Source organism: Fukomys damarensis, unplaced genomic scaffold, assembly GCF_012274545.1.
Source record: "Fukomys damarensis isolate Sample0158 unplaced genomic scaffold, DMR_v1.0_HiC HiC_scaffold_1, whole genome shotgun sequence".
NCBI lineage: Eukaryota > Metazoa > Chordata > Mammalia > Rodentia > Bathyergidae > Fukomys > Fukomys damarensis.
Window position 1 is genome coordinate 25,149,503 of NW_022900913.1, and position 19,010 is coordinate 25,168,512.

Here is a 19,010-nt window from a genome sequence, read left to right on the forward strand (position 1 = left end):
CTCCCGCGCAGGCCGGGAGCTCGCGCGCACGCCGCCGGGTGATCGCAGACAGGCAGGCAGGCAGGCAGCTGGAAGGCATCAGTTTTATTGAAAATGTAGGAACTATATCTGAAAAGCTCCACCTTGGAGGGTTTTGGATCATAAAGGGCTTCTATAGGGAGGAAAAGGAGGAGCAGTGCAAGAAGACTATGTACCGAGCCAGGTTTTCATCATTTACAGTTTGTGTGTCCTTTATTTTTCTCTCTGGAATATCAGAATGGACCTCAACCTCATGGACTCAAATCTTGTAGTTCCTTTTGATAGATCTATTATTTTGCTCAAGTTAAATGTTACATCAATTTACATGCTTTGTGTTAGTTGATGTATAGAACTAATGACAAAGGATCTGTAAGAAATGGAAATTCAAGGTGGTGCATTTTCAAGACAAAATAGCTAATTCTGAGTGGAAAATTACTAGCAGTTAAACTTGTCTAATAGTTTAAAGCTCAGGCATCTGGAAGGTCTGCAAGTAAAGAGGATATTGGGGGAGAGATACACTATTAAGAAAGTCTTTGTTGAGAAATATAGACTTGAGTGAAGTAGGGAGAGAGAGAAGAATACTCTATAAGGAAATAATGAAATCTAGGCAACATTTGGGAAGATTGTATGCCCCATAGTACTCAGCCAATGATGAACAGTTGGGAGGGATTGTGTCCCAGGAAATAAAATTCTTGCTGCAACTTCCTCTGGTGTGCCTACCAGACACCAGATCTTGCAAGACCAACATATATAAAGTGTCATCTTCACTGTGATTCATGTCTCTGAGTCCTTTCCTTGGGTTTGGGCAAGTATTTATTTATTTTTTTCAGCTTTAATTGAGTTTATTGGTACATTTTAGGGACAGTACAGTTTATCTTGCAAGACCAACATATATAAAGTGTCATCTTCACTGTGATTCATGTCTCTGAGTCCTTTCCTTGGGTTTGGGCAAGTATTTATTTATTTTTTTCAGCTTTAATTGAGTTTATTGGTACATTTTAGGGATACAGTACAGTTACATTCATTGTTGAGATCTTGTACCTCTGCATGACAGGTCTTGGTTCTCACTTTTTCCCCTTGTCCCTGCCTTCCCTTCACCCAAGTGAGTACTTCTTAAGGTGGAAATTAGAAATAAGTTTTGAGTCCTGTAAATCTAAAGAAAGATTTAGCAGTTAACAGTTTAACCATGTATGCAGGGCTTCTCTTTAGGAATTTACAATGTAGGCAAAAGGGAGGGGATGTAATATATATGTTTTCATACTTTGGTACTTGACTGTTTTGAAACTTGTTGAATTTGGTATTTGATGCATTTTGACACAAAAATTTCAGACTGGTATCTGTGGTTTGTTTGGTATTGAAGGCAGAAGCTAGAACTTGTCAATGTTGATTTCTTTTGTACTTGTCATTTTTGGTGTTGAGATAAGAGATTAGGGTGTGGAAAAACTGGCTGGGAAAGTAGATGTGACCTGTTAATTACAAGGATCCTGGAACTCTTGCACAGAATAGTTCTCAAAGCCTTACATGTAGACTTCTCTGAAGAACTCCAGCAGGATGGCCTAGACCTGATGTCAGCCTGAAGCCTGGGATCCCAGCATTGACTCTCAGGACCCATATGTAGAAGTTCTTGAAGGTTTCTTTGAGATTTGAACAGTATAAGGATACAGACATCAAGAAGAATGTGCTCTCATGACTTTCTACATAGATGCCCACTCTGCTTTCTCCAGCGTGTTCTTTCATTGCTTTTTTTCCTTCTACTTAGCTCAAGCTCACTTTGCAGAACCAGTTTCTCCCCTACTTTTCACTTTTGCTTTTTCTAATAGACTTTGCCACTACTTTTTGCTCATTTTCTTCAAGTCTTTGAGATGAGAAGAACCTGGACTCTAACTCCAGAGGGAGAGGTGAACAACCCAGTACCTGGTAATGTTTAGCTGGCGAGTTACTTTAGAAGGAGCTATATGATAACAGTATCATTGCACCTCCTGGAACCAATTAACTTGTATACATATAAATAAATAAATAAATTTCATATATATGCTGCACAGTGGGAGAGCATGCCCATAGACCTGGGGCTTTATGTAGCTTTTGGATGTTAGAGGAGGAGGGCAAAACATCCATTTATCCTCATAATAATGTAAAATTATCTGAACTTAATATTTCTGTGATTTGAGTAATTTGTGCAGTAACACATCCCACCAGCATTACATATAAATAAATAAATAAATTTCATATATATGCTGCACAGTGGGAGAGCATGCCCATAGACCTGGGGCTTTATGTAGCTTTTGGATGTTAGAGGAGGAGGGCAAAACATCCATTTATCCTCATAATAATGTAAAATTATCTGAACTTAATATTTCTGTGATTTGAGTAATTTGTGCAGTAACACATCCCACCAGCATATAACAACATCTAGGGCAGAAGCACATGTAAAACTCACAGATTGTATAACTTTCCTCATATTTCTTCATTAAGAGGTAACAAGCATCAAACAGAAGGTGTACTGTAAAATTTTATTTTTGGTTAACTCTGCTGAAGAACAACTTGTCTTATAGTTGTATTATTATATTTTAAATTTTCTAAATTTTATAATGCTTGGACATCTTGAAGTGCTTTGGTGGTGGAGGTCAGACTACCCCTTCTTTGCTGGGTAATTGCAGGAAAGCAATGACTCTTTGTGGTAAAACTTGTCATAAGCAATTGACCAATCAAAAACTCATATTCCTAACCACCTTTTTCATCCATTTCTGTCCTAAATCACACAAGGCCAGTTTTATAGACAAATAGAAGCCACTCCCTTACCCCCAGAGCCCTTTGAAATTGTTTCAGCTGTCCCAACCTAAATTGCCTCAAACTTACCTCTCTTCCTTACCCATTCCTTTCATGAAAATCACAAAAGCTCTGGTTCACGCTTTCTGCTTTGCTCTTCCTGCCCTTTTGGGGATGGGGGGTGCTTTAGTGCTGCTACATATGGCCATGCATGGTAATGCAGGGGAACTGTAAGTAACCAGGTCTTCCTTTGACTGAATTTACCAAATGTGATTGAAACAAACCTTGGGGCCATTGAGAACACCCTCTCTCTTGTCAAATGTAAACATTCAAAAGCTGCCACAAATCCCGGGTCTACACCAGCCTTTGGTATGCTCCCCCACTGTGTAGCAACCTCCAGGCTAGCTGATATGTACATGAGGTTTAGAATCATCCCAGTCCCATGTACTATGTGGACAAAGTTTTCTTCCATAGTGTAGAATGCTTTTTGGTTATTGTACTATGGGTACAATCTTTGCTGTTATCTAAGAAATTATTTCTTTATTTTTAATCTTTCTTGAGAAATTATTTCTGATTTCATTTTTTACAGATCCTCTTTTGCTACCAGTTGAGTGAGTCCAGGTGGTTGAGTATCAGATTGTTCCATCTCGTACCCTTTAGGGTTGCCTTAGGTGATCTGGAAGTCTGGTTTTGAGAATTATTTCCATGTCTTCTCATTTCAACAGATATAGTCTGCTGTGCCTTTGTTGAGGAAACTTTTTGCTCACCCAGTGGTCTTTATTTCTCAGCAAGCCACTGAGCAGCCTTTACTCTGCTGCTCACCAGTACACCGACTGATTCCCGGGTTCAGAATGGTGGCCTTCGGGATCCCCGAGCTGACCTGTTGTTTGGGCAGGCTTCTGGCTGGGGTCTGTGCGCACTTGATATGATATATAGATGTTCCTCTTATGTAGCTGTTGTCTGGGCTGTTTTGGCTGTGGGCTGTGTACCCCAGTTCCTGTTGTCTGCATAGTCTTCTGGCCAGGGTCTCCATGCACTTATCAATGGTATCAGGATGCACCTCTGGCTGTTGCTTGTACATCTGTGTAGTTCTTTTCCAGGTGGCCCTTGGCTGTGGCCAGTGGTGTGGGGCCTCTGGCTGAAGCTTGTGTGCCTGTGCAACTTTTTTGTGTGTGGGCCTTTGTCTTGGGGTGGGCCCCTGGCTGTGATCCACCTGCAGCCACACCACTCTGGTCCACACAGCTGCTCCCTAGGATCTGCACGCACTTACCAATGGTATGGTGGACCTCTGGATCTTGGTTGTTGTAATTTGCTTTTATTTTCATTGAGTTTTTAAAAACTGAGTCTACATGACTTTTCTATGTTTAAAAGAAGAAAGTAATTCATTTTTTCCCTTCATCATCTTTGAGTAAATTAATGAGATAAGAGGCCCTCTTGATTTTACTTGATGAATATATATCTAAAGCCACCAAAATGTAAATTTTATGCAATGTGGGTCTTTCCCCAAGGCCAAGTAACTGGATATGTAAAATGTGTGTCAAGTAGTGCTTTTATCTGATCTTCATAGACTGGGCAGCTTAAAAAAATCCCATTTGAGAAATGAAAGATGGTCAGCTCAAAGTGAGACTAGGAAATACATGTATTTCTAAGAAAATGAGTGACTCAGTAGGAAATGATAAATCACATAGAAATAGTACCCAAGGGATTAAGTATTAAAAATATTTCCCACAAAATAGTTTAGTAGGTTAAAAGGATAAAACACTATATTTAAAATATTCAAGCTCTAAACCAGCAGTTTTGAATCTTTATACACTTCAGACTTGAAACAAAAATTTCAGAAGTTCTTAATACTATAATGTATAACACAGTGGGGTGTTTAGAATGGGGATAAATAAATTCATAATATTTGGGTTCTTGGCTTGTCTTCATTTGGTGGTAGTGAACATTCACTTCACTTTCTAAACCTTCTTTTATATGTGAGATAAAATAATTGAACTGGATGAATTTTTCCAGTTCTAAATTTAATATTATATTTGGGAGTTTTTGACTTATTTCAAGCCCAGTAGTAGGTTTTGAAGAGAAAAATCTCATCGACTGAGATCTTTTCTCCTCCTCCTCCTCCTCCTCTATCCCCTTTACTCCTTTCCCCCCTCTTCCAAGACTATGCCAACTAGGCACATGTCTCAGCCTTTGCTTTTCTGGGACATCATAGTAACATGACAGAGTAGGTGTTTATCAGGGCTGCCTGTCTGAGTGCCGTTGAGTTGTCTCTTTCCTAAGATTGGCTGTGAACTGTTATTCATCTCAATTTTCTGGTCTCAATTTTATTTTTTATTAGTTCATGTTTATAGTACATAATGGTTTTCATGAGATGTTGGTATGTGCACATAAAATACCTTGTTTTTCAAACCCTTTCCCTCTGCTCCCACTCCTTTCCCTCCATCTCTTCTTAGTCCTTGTTCATTTACAAAAGACCTATCTCCCTACTTCCTATTATCTGGCTTTTATTTTGTTCATTATATTTTGTGTTTCTCATATAAGATTAACCATGCAATGTATCTAAAAGTGTACCTTGATTTAGTATAATTGTCTTATGTGTTTTACATTTTTTTTTTGCCTATCAGTCTGGCTTTTAATCTGTATTATGATAACTTGATGAGGATTTATAAAGTAAATGAATCTGTTGTTGGCAAAAAATAACTTCAGAAAGGGGGATGGAGGGAAAGGAGGAAAAAAAGAGTTGAGATGCATCAAATACATGTACCAGTTCTTCACAATTAATGTAATAATTAAGAATATAACGAAACATTTGCTAATACAAATAAAAAAGAAGTCAGTTGCAAAGGAAAAAAAAGTAACCATGTTACACTTAAGTTTGTAGGTTTGATTTATTTCACTTAACATTATGGTTTCAAGGTAGATCTATGTCTCTACAAATGAATTTACCTTTCATTATGGGAGAATGGTACTCCATCGTGTGTAAATGCCACTTTTCCTCTCTTTTTTTTGGGGGGGGTGTTGAACTTGGGTCCTTGCAATTGCAAGGTAGGTGACGGCACTGCTGAGCTAAATCCCTGAGCAATGCCACATTTTCTTTATCCATTCCTTTGTTGATGGACATAGAGGCCTCATCCATGATTTAGCTGTTATAAATTGTGCTGCTATAAACATGAGTATGCATACGATATGTTTTTAACTCTTTCAGGATTATACTTAGAAGGAAAATAGCTGAGTCAAATGGAATATCTTAGTTTTAGTTTTTTGAGGAATCTCCATACTGATTTCTACAATGGCGTACTAATTTACATTCACACCAACAGTGTAGAAGAGTTCTTTTTCTCCCTGCAGCCTCACCAGGATTTGTTATTATTTGATTTCTTGATGATTGCCATTTTTCATGGAGTAAGATGACATCTCAGTATTGTTTTAATTTGCATTTATCTAATGGCCAGAGATGTTGAACATTTTTTCATGCACTTATTGCCTTTGTACTTCTGAGAAGTGTCTGTTCATTTTAGTTGTCCCCCTTTTGATTGGGTATTTATTTTGGGGATGTCTAACTTTTTGAGTTCTTCATATATTCTAGATATTAGTTTTCTGTCTGAGAAGAAGATGGCAAATTATTTTCCCATTCTGAAGGTGGTCTCTTCACTCTGTTGATTGTTTCCTTTGCTGTGCAAAAAATTTTTAGTTGGATATGATACAGTTTGTTGAATCTTGGTAATATTTTTTGTGCAATAGGGGTTCTTTTCAGAAAGTCCTTGATTACACAAGACCTTTAGCTATTTTATCTTCCAGGAGACTGTTTCTTTTTTAACATCTAGATCTTTGATCCATTTTGATTTTAGTTTATTAAATGGTGAGAGATATGGGTCTAGATTCAACCCTCTGCATGTGGATAGCCAGTTTACCAGCACCACTTGTTAAAGAAGCTATTTTTCCTTTTGCATATGTTGTTGGCCCTCCTGTCAGTGATCACATAGCTGAATGTTCCTGGAGTTGTTTCTGCATTTATATCATGTTTCATTGATACAAATGTCTTTTTTTTTTCCAGTACTATGCTGTTTTTTTTTTTTTTTTGGCAGGGGGTGTTACCAGGGATTGAACTCAGGACCTTGTGCTTGCAAGACAGGTGGTGGCACCACTGAGCTAAATCCCTGGCCCAATACCGCCCTGTTTTGTTTTTTTTTCTAAATCACTGTAGCTTTGTAGCATAACTTGATGCTGGGATTGTGATGCTTCCTGCTTTGCTCTTATTACCCATGATTACTTTTGCTATTCTGGGGTCTCTTCTGGTTACATATAAATTTTAAGATTGTGTTCGCTAGTTCATGAGGAATACTACTGGTGTTTTTACTGGGATTTCATTAAACCTATATATCAGTTTTGGAAGAATGACCATTTTGATAACATTGCTTCTGCCTATCTAGGAGCAGGGTATAATTTTCCATTTTCTGATGTCCTCTTTTTTCAGAGTAGTATAGTTTTCATTGCAGAGGTCTTTCATTTCCTTAGGTTGATTACTAAGTGATTAATTTTTCTTAATACTACTGTGAATGGTATTGCTTTGCTAATTTCCTTTTGGGTCCATACTTTGTGTACAGCAATATCATTGATTTTTTTGTGCTAATTTACATCTTGCACATGCTGAACTTGGTTATTAATTCTAAAAGTCTTTTGGTATAATTATGGGGTCTTCTATGTAGAGGATCATGTCATTTGCACATAATGATAATTTGACTTCTTTTTTTCCCCTACACATATCCCTTTTATTTCTCTCTCTTGCCTGATTGCTCTAGTGAATGTTTTGAGGAATATATTGAGCAGGAGTGGTGATAGTTGACATCCTTGTCTTGTTCCTGGTTTTAGAGGGAAAACTTTCAGCTTTTCCCCATTTAATATGATATGGACCATTGACTTGTCATAAATGGCTTTTTTCATATTGAGATAAGGTCATTTTATACCTATTTTCTTCAGGTTTTTGTGTTTTTAAAAAAATCATAAATGGATGTTGGATTTTGTTGAAGGTTTATTTGTATGTCAGTTTAGATGATCATGTAATTTTTGCTTTTGTTTATGTGATGTAGCACATTAATTGATTGAATGTCCTGAACCATTCCTGCATCCATGGGATGAATCCTACTGGGCCAAGATATATGATGTTTTTGATGATTTGTTGCATTCTGCTTGACAGTATCTTGTCAAAGACTTTTGCTTTTGTGTTCACTAAAGAAATTGGCCTGTAGTTCTCTTTGTTGGTTGTGTCCCTATCTGGTTTTGAAACCAGGGTAAGTGTTATGGCTTTTGTTTAGATGTCCCCCCAAAGCCTCATATAATCATAAGTAGGGCTATTTCAGAGGTGGCAGGATCTAGAGTGCTTGATGCTGGAATTGATTTATGGTGCAATGCTAGGGTCAAGAGTACTAGGATTAAGGGTGTGAGTGCTACTCTCCCTATGTATCCTGGATGAGATATAAGGAATAGAAAGAACTGTGGTCATCCCTTGTTTCTTTGCTACCTTCTGCCCACCATGAACTATTTCTTTTTGTGATATATGTCTGCCATGCCACTCTGCCTTGGAGCCAGCCAATTATGGACTGAAACCAATATAAACTGTGAGTTAAATAAGCTTTCTTGAACTTTGTGTATTGGGTATTTTTTCTCAGCGATAAAAAAGTAACTAGGATAGCTAGCTTCCAAGAATGACTTTGGGAGTCATTCTTCCCTTTTTATTTCATTAATGAGTTTGAGGAGTTTTGGCATTAAGTCTTCCCTAAAATTCTAGAATTTGGGAGTGAATCCACTGGGACCTGGGCTTTTTTTAATTGGTAAGCTTTAAAAATTATTATTACTGCTTCCATTTCACTGTCTGTTACTGTATTATTGAAAATTTTATATCTTACTCAATTCCAGTAATATAATCTGTCCATTTTTATGAATTCTCTAATTTATTAAGGTACAGGTTCTCAAAATTTTTATTAATAATATGGATTTCAGCAGTGTTCATTGTATATTCACCTTTTTAATTTCTAATTGCATTGATTTGGGTCTTTCCTTTCCTTGAAAGTAAGATAGGCTAGGGATTTATCTATTTTGTTTATTCTTTCAAAGAACCAGTTCTTTGATTCATTGATTCTTTGTATTTTTTGTCCCAATTTTATTAGTTTATTCTTTGATCTTTGTAATTTCCTTCCATGTATTATATTTGGATTTGGATTGTTCTTGTTTTTCTAGGACCTTAAAGTGCATCATTAGGTTGTTTATTTGGGCTCTTTCCTTTTTTCTGATGTGATCATTCACAGCTATAGACTTTCCACATAGGGCTGCTTTCACCTTTTCCCCATAATTTATGATACATTGTACTGGTATGATCATTTGATTCTAAGAACTGTCTAATTTTTTCCTAGAGTTTTTTCTTTGGCTCATTGATTATTCTAGAGAGTATTGTTCAATTTTGGTGTTTACATGATTTCTGTGGTTTCTTTGACTACTGATTTGTAGTTTGATTACATTATGATTTGATAATATGCATGGGATAATGTTGATTTTTTTGCATTTACTTAAGCATTTTGCATTTACTTGCTTTATGGGATAGCATGTGGACTATTTTGGAGAAATTCTCTTGTGCTGCTGAAAAGAATATATATATATTCTGTTGTTTTTGGGTGGAACACTATAGATATCTATTAAATCTATTTGTTTGAAGGTTTGGTTCAACTCATTTTTTTTGTCTGAATGATCTGTCTATTTGTGGCAGTGGAGTATTGAAGTCCCCCCACTATAATTGTGTTGTTGTTTATCTGATCTTTTCTGTCCAGTAGCGTTTGTTTTATGAAGTTGCATGCATTGTTGTTTGGAGCACATATGTATGCAACTGTTACCTGTTCCTGTTGTATTAATTGTTCCCTTAACCAAAATGTAATGATTTTCTTTGCCTCATCTGATCAGTTTTGTCTTGAAGTCCACTTTGTCTGAAAATAAAATAGCTACTCCTGCTTTTTTCTAGGTTCCTGTTGCATGGAATATTTTTTCCATTCTTTGATTTTTAGTTTATGAGTTTCTTTTTGGGTTAAACATGTTTCTTACATACAGCATACCATTAAATTTTGTTTTTTAGTACACTGTCATTCTGTGTCATTCTTTTGATTGTACCGTTGAGACTATCTACATTGAGAGATAATTCTGAAAGTTACTATCTTATTTCTGTCATTGCCTTATTTTCCTGTTGTTGATTCCCTATCTTTCCATTATACATTATCTGGTACATTCATTCATTATCTGGTACATTCATTCTATTAGGCCTTTGTTGTTGTTAGCTTTATTGTCTTTTCCTAGGTTATCCTAGAGAATTTTTTTCTCTAGGCTTGTACTGGCTTGGTGGTCATGAATTTCTTTAGGTTCTTTTTATCATGAAAGCGTCTTACTTGGTCATCAGTTTTGAAAGATAGTTTTGCAGGATATGTCAGTCCGGGTTGGAAATTGTTTTCCTTTAGGGCTTGAAACACTTCACTCCAACCTCTCCTGGCCTTTCAGGTTTGTGTTGGGAAGTCTGCTGTAATTCTAATGGGTTTACCTTCATAAATTAGTCATTGCTTTTCTCTAACTGCTTTTAAGAATTTTTTTCTTATGTTTTTACTAAGATGTGTCGGGGGAGATTCTTTTATGATAGTTGCTATTTGGGGTTCCATATGCCTCATTTCTCTGTATGTTTAATTCATTCTTAATATTTAGAAAGTTTTGTGCTATTATTTCTGTAAACAGGTGCTTTATGAAATTTATGCTGTCTTCTGATTTTTCTTTAATTTTAATTAATTTAGATTAGCCTTCTTTGCATCATCTAGCAGTTATTGTATCCATTTTTATGTTTTCTTATTGTTTTAAAGGTATCTCTTAATAATTGGATTTGGGCACCCACTCTATCTGCTAATTCTGACACTGTCCTTACACTGGTTGCTTTTTTTTTTTTTTATTGAGTTTATTGGTACATTTAGGGATACAGTACAGTTACATTCATTGTTGGGATCATGTACCTTTACATGGCAAGTCTTGATTCTCATTTTTTCCCCTTACCTCTGCCCTCCCTTCACCCCCTCCTCCCCTCCCCATCTACAAACACTTTATTTTCATCTTTTCATTCTCTCACATTTTTTTCTTTTCCCTTTTTGTTCTTCCCCTATGTATCACACCTTCCCTACACCTTTAGCTCCTTTCCTCCCATTTCTAAATGTCAGTAATCTTATTAGAATCTTATGCATTGTTGCAGAATATTCACACCAGGGAAACTATTTGGTATTTACACATGTGGGACTTATTTATTTCACTTAGGAGTATATCTTCAATATGTATCCATTTTCCTATGAATGAATCTATTCTCTCGCTCTTTATGGCTGAGTAATATTCCATTTTATAGAAAAACCACAACTTCTTTATCCAGTTTCCAACGGATGGGCAAATAGGTTGTTTCCAAGATTTAGCTATTACAAACTGTGCCGCTATAAACATGGGTGCGCATACTTCTCTGTGATATGATTCTTTTAGCTCTCTTGGAAAGATACCCAACAGAGGGATGGCTGGGTCAAATGGAACCTCCAGTCCAAGCTCTTTGAGGTATCTCCATATTGATTTCCATAGTGGTTGCACTAGTCTGCACTCCCACCAACAATGGAGGAGGGTTCCTTTCTCCCCACAACCCCGCCAACATTTGTTATTGTGTGATTTCTTGATAGCAGCCATTCTTTGTGGGGTGAGGTGGAATCTCAGTGTTGTTTTCATCTGCATCTCTCGAATGACCACGCTGGTTGCTTTTGTTGCACAAATTTTTAGTAGAATTTTTAATCTCCTGGATTTCTCTTTTGAACATTTTCATGAGCTCTATTTCTTTGCTAAATTGGATTGATGTTTTGTTTCACTCAGGTAACTATTTATTAGTATCTTCTATAAAATTGCTGATGGTTTTATTACATCCATTATCTGTTTAATTATATCTTCCTTGGGTTTGCTGAGAACTTTATTGATTTTTAATCTTCTCTGTTACATTTCAAACAACTTGGTTGTATGGATTTTGATTTCCTTCCTCTCCCTGTTTCATGGATTGGCATTGAGGGATTTGGGAGTTTTTAGAGGCATTTTGTTGCCTTGTCTTCTCATGTTTCTGTTGTTTTTATTTTGTGCTGAAGTTTGCAGGTGTACATAATGAAAAGATTTTGTGGCTAGTATGGAGATCTCTTTAGTTAGTGTTTCCTTTTCAGTGATACACTCTGGACATGACTAATTATAGGCCTTTGCTTCTTTCCCAAGATGTGACCACCTCCATTAATTTGAGAGGTAAAGATGAAGTTTAATTGGCCTAGAACTCAGTTATTTGGGAATATGTTAGAGTATTATTAGTGATACAAAGGCAGTATGGATATTGGCATATACAGAAAACCTATTAATAGCAATAACTATGCCACTTTTATAATAGCAAGTAAATTAGGAACAATAATAACATCAAAGATCAACTGTATATTGATGTACCATAAAAAGCAATAATGTACCATATTTGACCACAGAAAAGAGGTCTGTAACTATAGTATAAATACTAAGACAAACCAAATATTGACATATATATATGTATTTTTTTTGTTTTGTTTTTTGAGACAGAGTCTCACCATGTAGTTGAGACTGACCTGGAACTCACTATGTAGCCAACCTGGTCTTGAACACACAGCAATCCCCCTGCCTCATCCTCCTGAGTGTTGGGATTAGAGGTGTGCACCACCACACCCAGCGAGACAAATCAAATATTGACATGCAATAAATAACTACTAAATGTGAAAACTACCTCCACTAATAGTAAAAAAGAATTCAACAGTAGTAATGTGGAATTAACTAGCTATCTAGTGATTAATAAAGCTTAATGGCTATACTAATGAAGATGGAGTGTGGAATGGGAGAATTGAAGAAAAATTTGAAAAATTAATCCATGGGAGATGAGAAAGAGGAGAGAAAAGTGAGATAAAGGATACAATTAAATTAATTGGATTAGATGAAGATAACAGAAGAAAACAATTCCCCCCCAAAAAAAAGAAAAAAGAGAAAAAAGGAAAAAAGGACAAAGGAAAAAAAAAAAAAAGAAAAAGAAAAAGCAAAAGTTTCCAGCCCCCCTAAACAAGTGAAAAATAAAGAGGAAAAGTGAATCAAAAAAGTCTTTTTTTTTGATGAATAATTTCTTCATAGGTTCCATAGTCTTGGAATCCAAGATGTCATGATTTTCTCCATCTAACTTTATGGCCTATGAGGTTTTGACATATCCACCTGTTCCTGAGGCCCCTCTGTCCATCTACCCCAGGCTGAGTCTACCATCCAAGTAAAGGTGTATCTTTGCTTGGTGTATCAGTTGGTGTTTACTAGAGATACAGATATAATACAAGATATATGAATACATAGGAATTTGCAAATTGGCTTACAATGGTCTCCCACAGAGTTGGGTGTAGAAGAGTGCAAAAGGTCTGTCTGTTCACCGGGGATCTGAAGGATCCAGTCAAAGAGCTGGAGTTCCATGTAGTATCCCATGAGGTCCATATCAGGAGGCTGAAGGGTCTGTGATAGAAGACTGGAGAGACTGTGCCAGAAGGGTCAAGGGTCTGCACTGCAAGGCTGAAGAGTCTGTACTGGAAGCCAGGAGATGACACCCAAAGTGGAAGTGAAGGCTGCAGCTCCTCCAAAGAAGACAGAAGCAGTCCTTACTTCTTCATTTCCCTTTTATAGCATTCTGGCGATAATCCTTCCTAAATTAGGTTTTCCACACCCAGAACTATGCAGAGCCAAGTTAGTTGGGCATTACTTACTCAAGTTGACACACTCTATCAACTATCACATCACTCACATTGGTAGATAGGAAAAGCAATCAGACTTCTGATCTGTGCTAGATGTAGGCAGCAGAGCTAGGGCTCAAGCAACCTTTTGTACTTAATGGCAGCACTTTCATACCCTTCTGCTTCTGAAAATCATGCAAGTAGGCCTGGCTTCTCACTGTGGGGGGTTGGGTCCTATGTCCTTCCCTGCCTGACCTCAAACTTTTCAGGTAGTCTATGTCTAGTTCCCACCCTCTCTGTGACTGTCTCCCATGACTGTATCTCACCCAGTTGCTATGGGAGAGTTACACAGGGAACCTCGAAGTGAAATTGTTTTTTAGTTGTTCTGAGTCTCAATCTTAAATAATAAAACCCTTCCCCAAATGGCACCTGATTAAACACTCTCTGGCAATATTGTGGGCACTGCACTGGATTTCTTCTTCAACTGTTTCCTGCTAGGGGAACAGTCACTTTAGAGTAAAATCCCCAGTGTAGTAGCCATCGGGGTTTTCTTGGGGCTAGAATTTCTGGCCCAGTCCGTTGTTTTTACCTGGCCTTAGGGCTTACTTTGTGTCTCCAGAGACAGTTTTCCTTTCCTGGGAGCTAGGAGAAACTTCCAGACTGCTTCATTTTTTTTCTTTGCATTGTGGTCTATTTCTCCAACATCTCCATAGCTTCTAATTTTCTTGTCAGTTCCTTCCTATTCCTCAACATCTACTTCTTTTTTTTTTATTCATTGAGTTATTTTCCAGTTTTCTGGATTTTAGGAATCAGAAAGCTGGGTGGTCCACCCAACATGGGGAGCTCAAGGCTAGTCTCTGCTGCTGGCAAGCTGGGTTCTTAAAATAGTACACAAGATCCTAATAGGATAATTAACAATGTGAAATAGGAAGAAAAGGGCTAAAGGTGTAGGGAAAGTGGGAAGGGTAGGGAAAGGGAATAAGGGAAAAGAAAAAAATATGAGAAAATGGAAATAAAGTGTTTGTAAATGGGGAGGGGAGGAAGGGGTGAAGGGAGGGCAGGGACAAGGGGAAAAAAATGAGAACAAAGACCTGTCACATAAAGGTACAAGATCCCAAAGATGAATGTAACTGTACTGTATACCTAGAATGTACCAATAAACTCAATAAAAAGAAAAAAATAGTGATAGTTGTCACTCTTGCCAGGGAAAGTTTATTTTGTTGAACTTAAACATAACCTCCCCTCCTGCCACCATGGGCATTCTGTTTATGAATTCTTTGAGCCATCAGGAGTAGCTGGGGAAAGTAGCTGATGGAGAAGATCATCTTTCCCACTTGAACACTTAAAAACCTCCCCCATGGTAGGAACTTCCTAGGGGAATTTTTGTGTTTCTTAGAACACAAAATTCTAGGCCTGGGTTTAGCTCCCTGGTACCCACCTCCCCAAAGAAAACCCCCCAAATGCTCACACCTTGAGGTCATTCAAAATGTGCATGTAACTCATTCCTAAAATTCTTTCCCTTTGGTCTTCAAATCTTTTTCTTTTAAAATATTGATCATCAAGTTATATCCTTAATATTTTGCCACCATTCCATCTCAACCTTTTGGGATTAAGATCAGCTACATTTTAAGAAAAATTCAAAGTAGAGGTCTACACAAGAAAAAATTTTGTTACTGTCTCACATGAAAGAGGTCTTGAATGAGGTTATGCAGGACTATCACTGCCTCATTACATTTAGGGCATGGCCCTCATCTTTTGGTCCAAGACTGCTCCTAGAACTCTAGTTATAATGTTTACCTTTTAACTGGCAGAAGCAAGGGAAAAGGAAAGCAGGAAACTGATTCTTTAAATTCTTTTTAAAAGTTACACACATCACATTGTTCACAGGTCTATCTCAAGCAATGTGTCCAGTTTGAAGTTACTAAGAATGAAGAGACACTGGGTCATGGGAAGGAATATTCACACTTCAGGTCATATCTCCTCAAGGCAGAGAACATACTCCTTCCCATTGTTCAAGCCCACTCACTCACTATCACTTCTGAATGATGCTATGTACTTTGAGCACATCTATAAACAGGACTTGTTTTTCTCAACAGCAAACTGGCCGTAATACACTCCCTTTGAAGCCAAATTATAAATGAAAAATAGAGTAGAATATAAAAATAGTAAGTGGCATTTATTCAAGGAGTTAGAGCTACCTCCTTGAAACCTTCTCATGACCTTGGCCAGACTGCCTATACCCCTTCTTGATGCAGGGTAATGCTGGGCTTATTTGATGTTATGTTAAAGTGTTAGATAAAACTCAGTTCATGATGGTCACATCAGATCATCTAGTCACTATGTGGTCTGTGACCAATCACACATCTCCACAGGATCCAGCAGCAAGCCAAGTGATGTTATTCATGAGTGAATTGTTTGCTTGCTCCAAAACTCTGGGGTTGTCTGTTGTGATTCTTCTGATGAAGCTTGTCATAGACTCTTAATACTAACTCCATCTTCCACAAATGCTTCATGGATTCACTGGAGCATAGTGGCAAGAAGCTATTTACATTTCAGCTTGAACCTGATGGAGAGCTTGCTTTGACCTGGGGGCTCACTTAAAGCTAGCAGTATTTTAGTTCTCCTGGGCCATGTAGCAAACCTAATGTGGTACACAGTGCCTTCAAATGCAGAGAGACTCAGAAAATGAAATGTCTCTTTCTTGAGAGCATGGAGGACAGCATGCTTAAATTTGTCCTTTACTTTAGAGTGGAGAGACACACACATATAGATGTATATGCATTTGTGTATATATTTATATGTGTGTGTTTACACATATGAATGTTTGTCTTATAGGATCTATCCTCCTCACCTAACTGTATATTTTAAATGGCTGAATGGTATTTGGCATTTCATGTTTTTAGGCATTTATTTACCCTCAGCATGTCACAAGGTACTTGTTCAGTGTGATGACCTATGGTATTTTTAGGACTTAGTGTTTTTTTTTTTTTTCAACAAAAAGAGTCATGTCACAAGGTACTTGTTCAGTGTGATGACCTATGGTATTTTTAGGACTTAGTGTTTTTTTTTTTTTTCAAATCAAATAGAACTTTAGCAATCCATGAAAAACCCTCCAAAGTTCCATGTGGGTCAGTGATGATTTACTGTCTATGATGGTAGGAATAGAAGGAAGGTAAGGTGATCAGGTTACCTAGGGTATAAAATGTAAGAAGATCCTCATTCCAAGGGAAATGTTCCAAGCTCTTGTCTTGTACAACTGGAGGAATGGGTGCCTTCAACTATTATGAATTCTGGGTGTCTTGATCGCTTCATCCAGCTTCTGGCCCTACATGGTAGTAACCATGTATTTCTACTTCACCTCTGAGTGTGATGTCCTGGATCTTAATCTCTAACATGTCTAACATCTTGGCTTATTCAAGTTACCCCTTTGAAATCAAGGACATCAGTCTAACTGTATTGTTTCTCAAATGACAGTGAGTACACGTTGTGCTGCTCAAGTCCTCCTTGCAGGACACAGACACTCCATCTACTACTTGTTGATTGCTGAGCTGCTCTTTAGGAACTGTACTCAGCTGAAGATGGCCACCTTACCTGAAATTGTCCCCTTCCCTGGGATCAGCCTTCGTTGTGAACCTATAAGGGTCTGCATGCCTCATCTGAAAACTGGGCATTCCAGCTCTGGAGTTCTTGGTGGGAAATGCACTGGAGTTCAATCCCTTCCTCTGCCTAATCCTTTTACCATCATTTTCCCACTGATGCCGATCCTGAGAATATTCACCGATGAACTTCCTGTATGCAAATCTTCTTTCAAATTATGTTTCCACATGTACTACATCTCAGATCATTGGTGCCAAGGATGGTATGATGAAGCTTATATATACAATGAGATTTGGAGTAGGGTACTTGCCAGCTGACTGGCATTGAGGACAGCACTGCTGGTAGCATGTGGAACACTGATACTTCCTGTCATGCTATAGTGGTTTATTTAATTCCACTTTCACTGCTGGTGTGTGGAAAATATATTAGTCACCTTTTTCTTTGCTGAGATGAAGTATCTGACATATATAAAAGAGTAAAGGTTTATTTTGGCTCATGGTGTCAGAGGTTTCAGTACATAGTTAGCTGGCATTAAAGTAGAAACACCATGGCAGAAGGATCTGTTGAAGTAAAGCTGCTCAGTCCAGGCCAGCCGCGAAGCCAAAGGAGGGGCCAGAGAGGGAGATACTCTGCAATGTCACATTCCCAATGGGTCCCACCTCCTAGTAGCTCATTTAGCTACAAATTCTTCAATGGATTTAGCCATCAATGAGCTTAGTGCTCTCATTATCCAATTGCCTTCCAAAAGTCCCATCTCTGAACATGAGACTTTTGTGGGACATTTTATTTTATATTTTGGTACTGGGGATCAATCTCAGGACCTTGTGCTTGTGAGGTAGGTGGCGGCACCACTGAGCTAAATCCCCAGCCCATGTGGAACATTTTAGATAAAAGGGTAAGAGAAAGGAATGAAGAGACAGGGGCAATAAAACAGATGCATGAGAAGTTTGGTGGAAAAGTAATTATAAGTACTGTAGAAAATTAAATGTCCGTCCCTGGGGAAATTAATGCACAGGAGTAAGACAATGAAAAGCCAAGAGATATTCATCATTAATTAAAGATTAAGTGTGAAAAAGAGAGGCCTATTTCCAAACATAGAAACTCCTGGAGCTGGAGGGCAGAAGAGAACTGAGGAACAGGCCTAGAGCATAGTTATAAGAGTAATAGCATTAGCTTCAGAGGAAGTTGAATTCTCAGTATTAGTCTGTGACACGAAGGTGAGGGTTCTGATTGGGAAAGAGTGGTATCCTATAATGGGATGGGGACATCTGGGTCAATGCATTAGAAGATTTTGAATACCTACATCTCTCTGAACCCTTTAACCTTGCAGAACTTCCTGTCAGAGAACTGTGCTCCGCTTCTGCTGGAAGACAAGGCAGAAGCCTCTGCCATGCAATACAATATGAAACACCTTTAGGGTCTCTGCTCACCTCTCATTCTGGCTACCAGACCAAAAATTAGGATTAAATCATAATATGACTCAGCTATGGAGGAGCTGAGCCTACTAAGGAAGGGTAGAGACTCAACTTCGGAGGAACTGCAAGATCTTATCAACATGGACTAGAAGGAGCTGGCAGAATAAATATATGAACTGAATGAGGGTTCTGTATAAAGGGAGATTAAACAATCATAAAGGAAAGCTTACTGACATTGGAGCATTCCTCTAGGATACATGATTTGGAAATGACCCAGGGAAATGATTACATGGAAATCTGAAGAAAACAAAAATAGAAAGCATATCAGAGGTTGAGCTAGAGTGGACATACAACCTAAGGTTAGAAAACTCACAAGCTGACTTTGTTTTGAGGAAGGCTCCAGAGGACAATACATTTA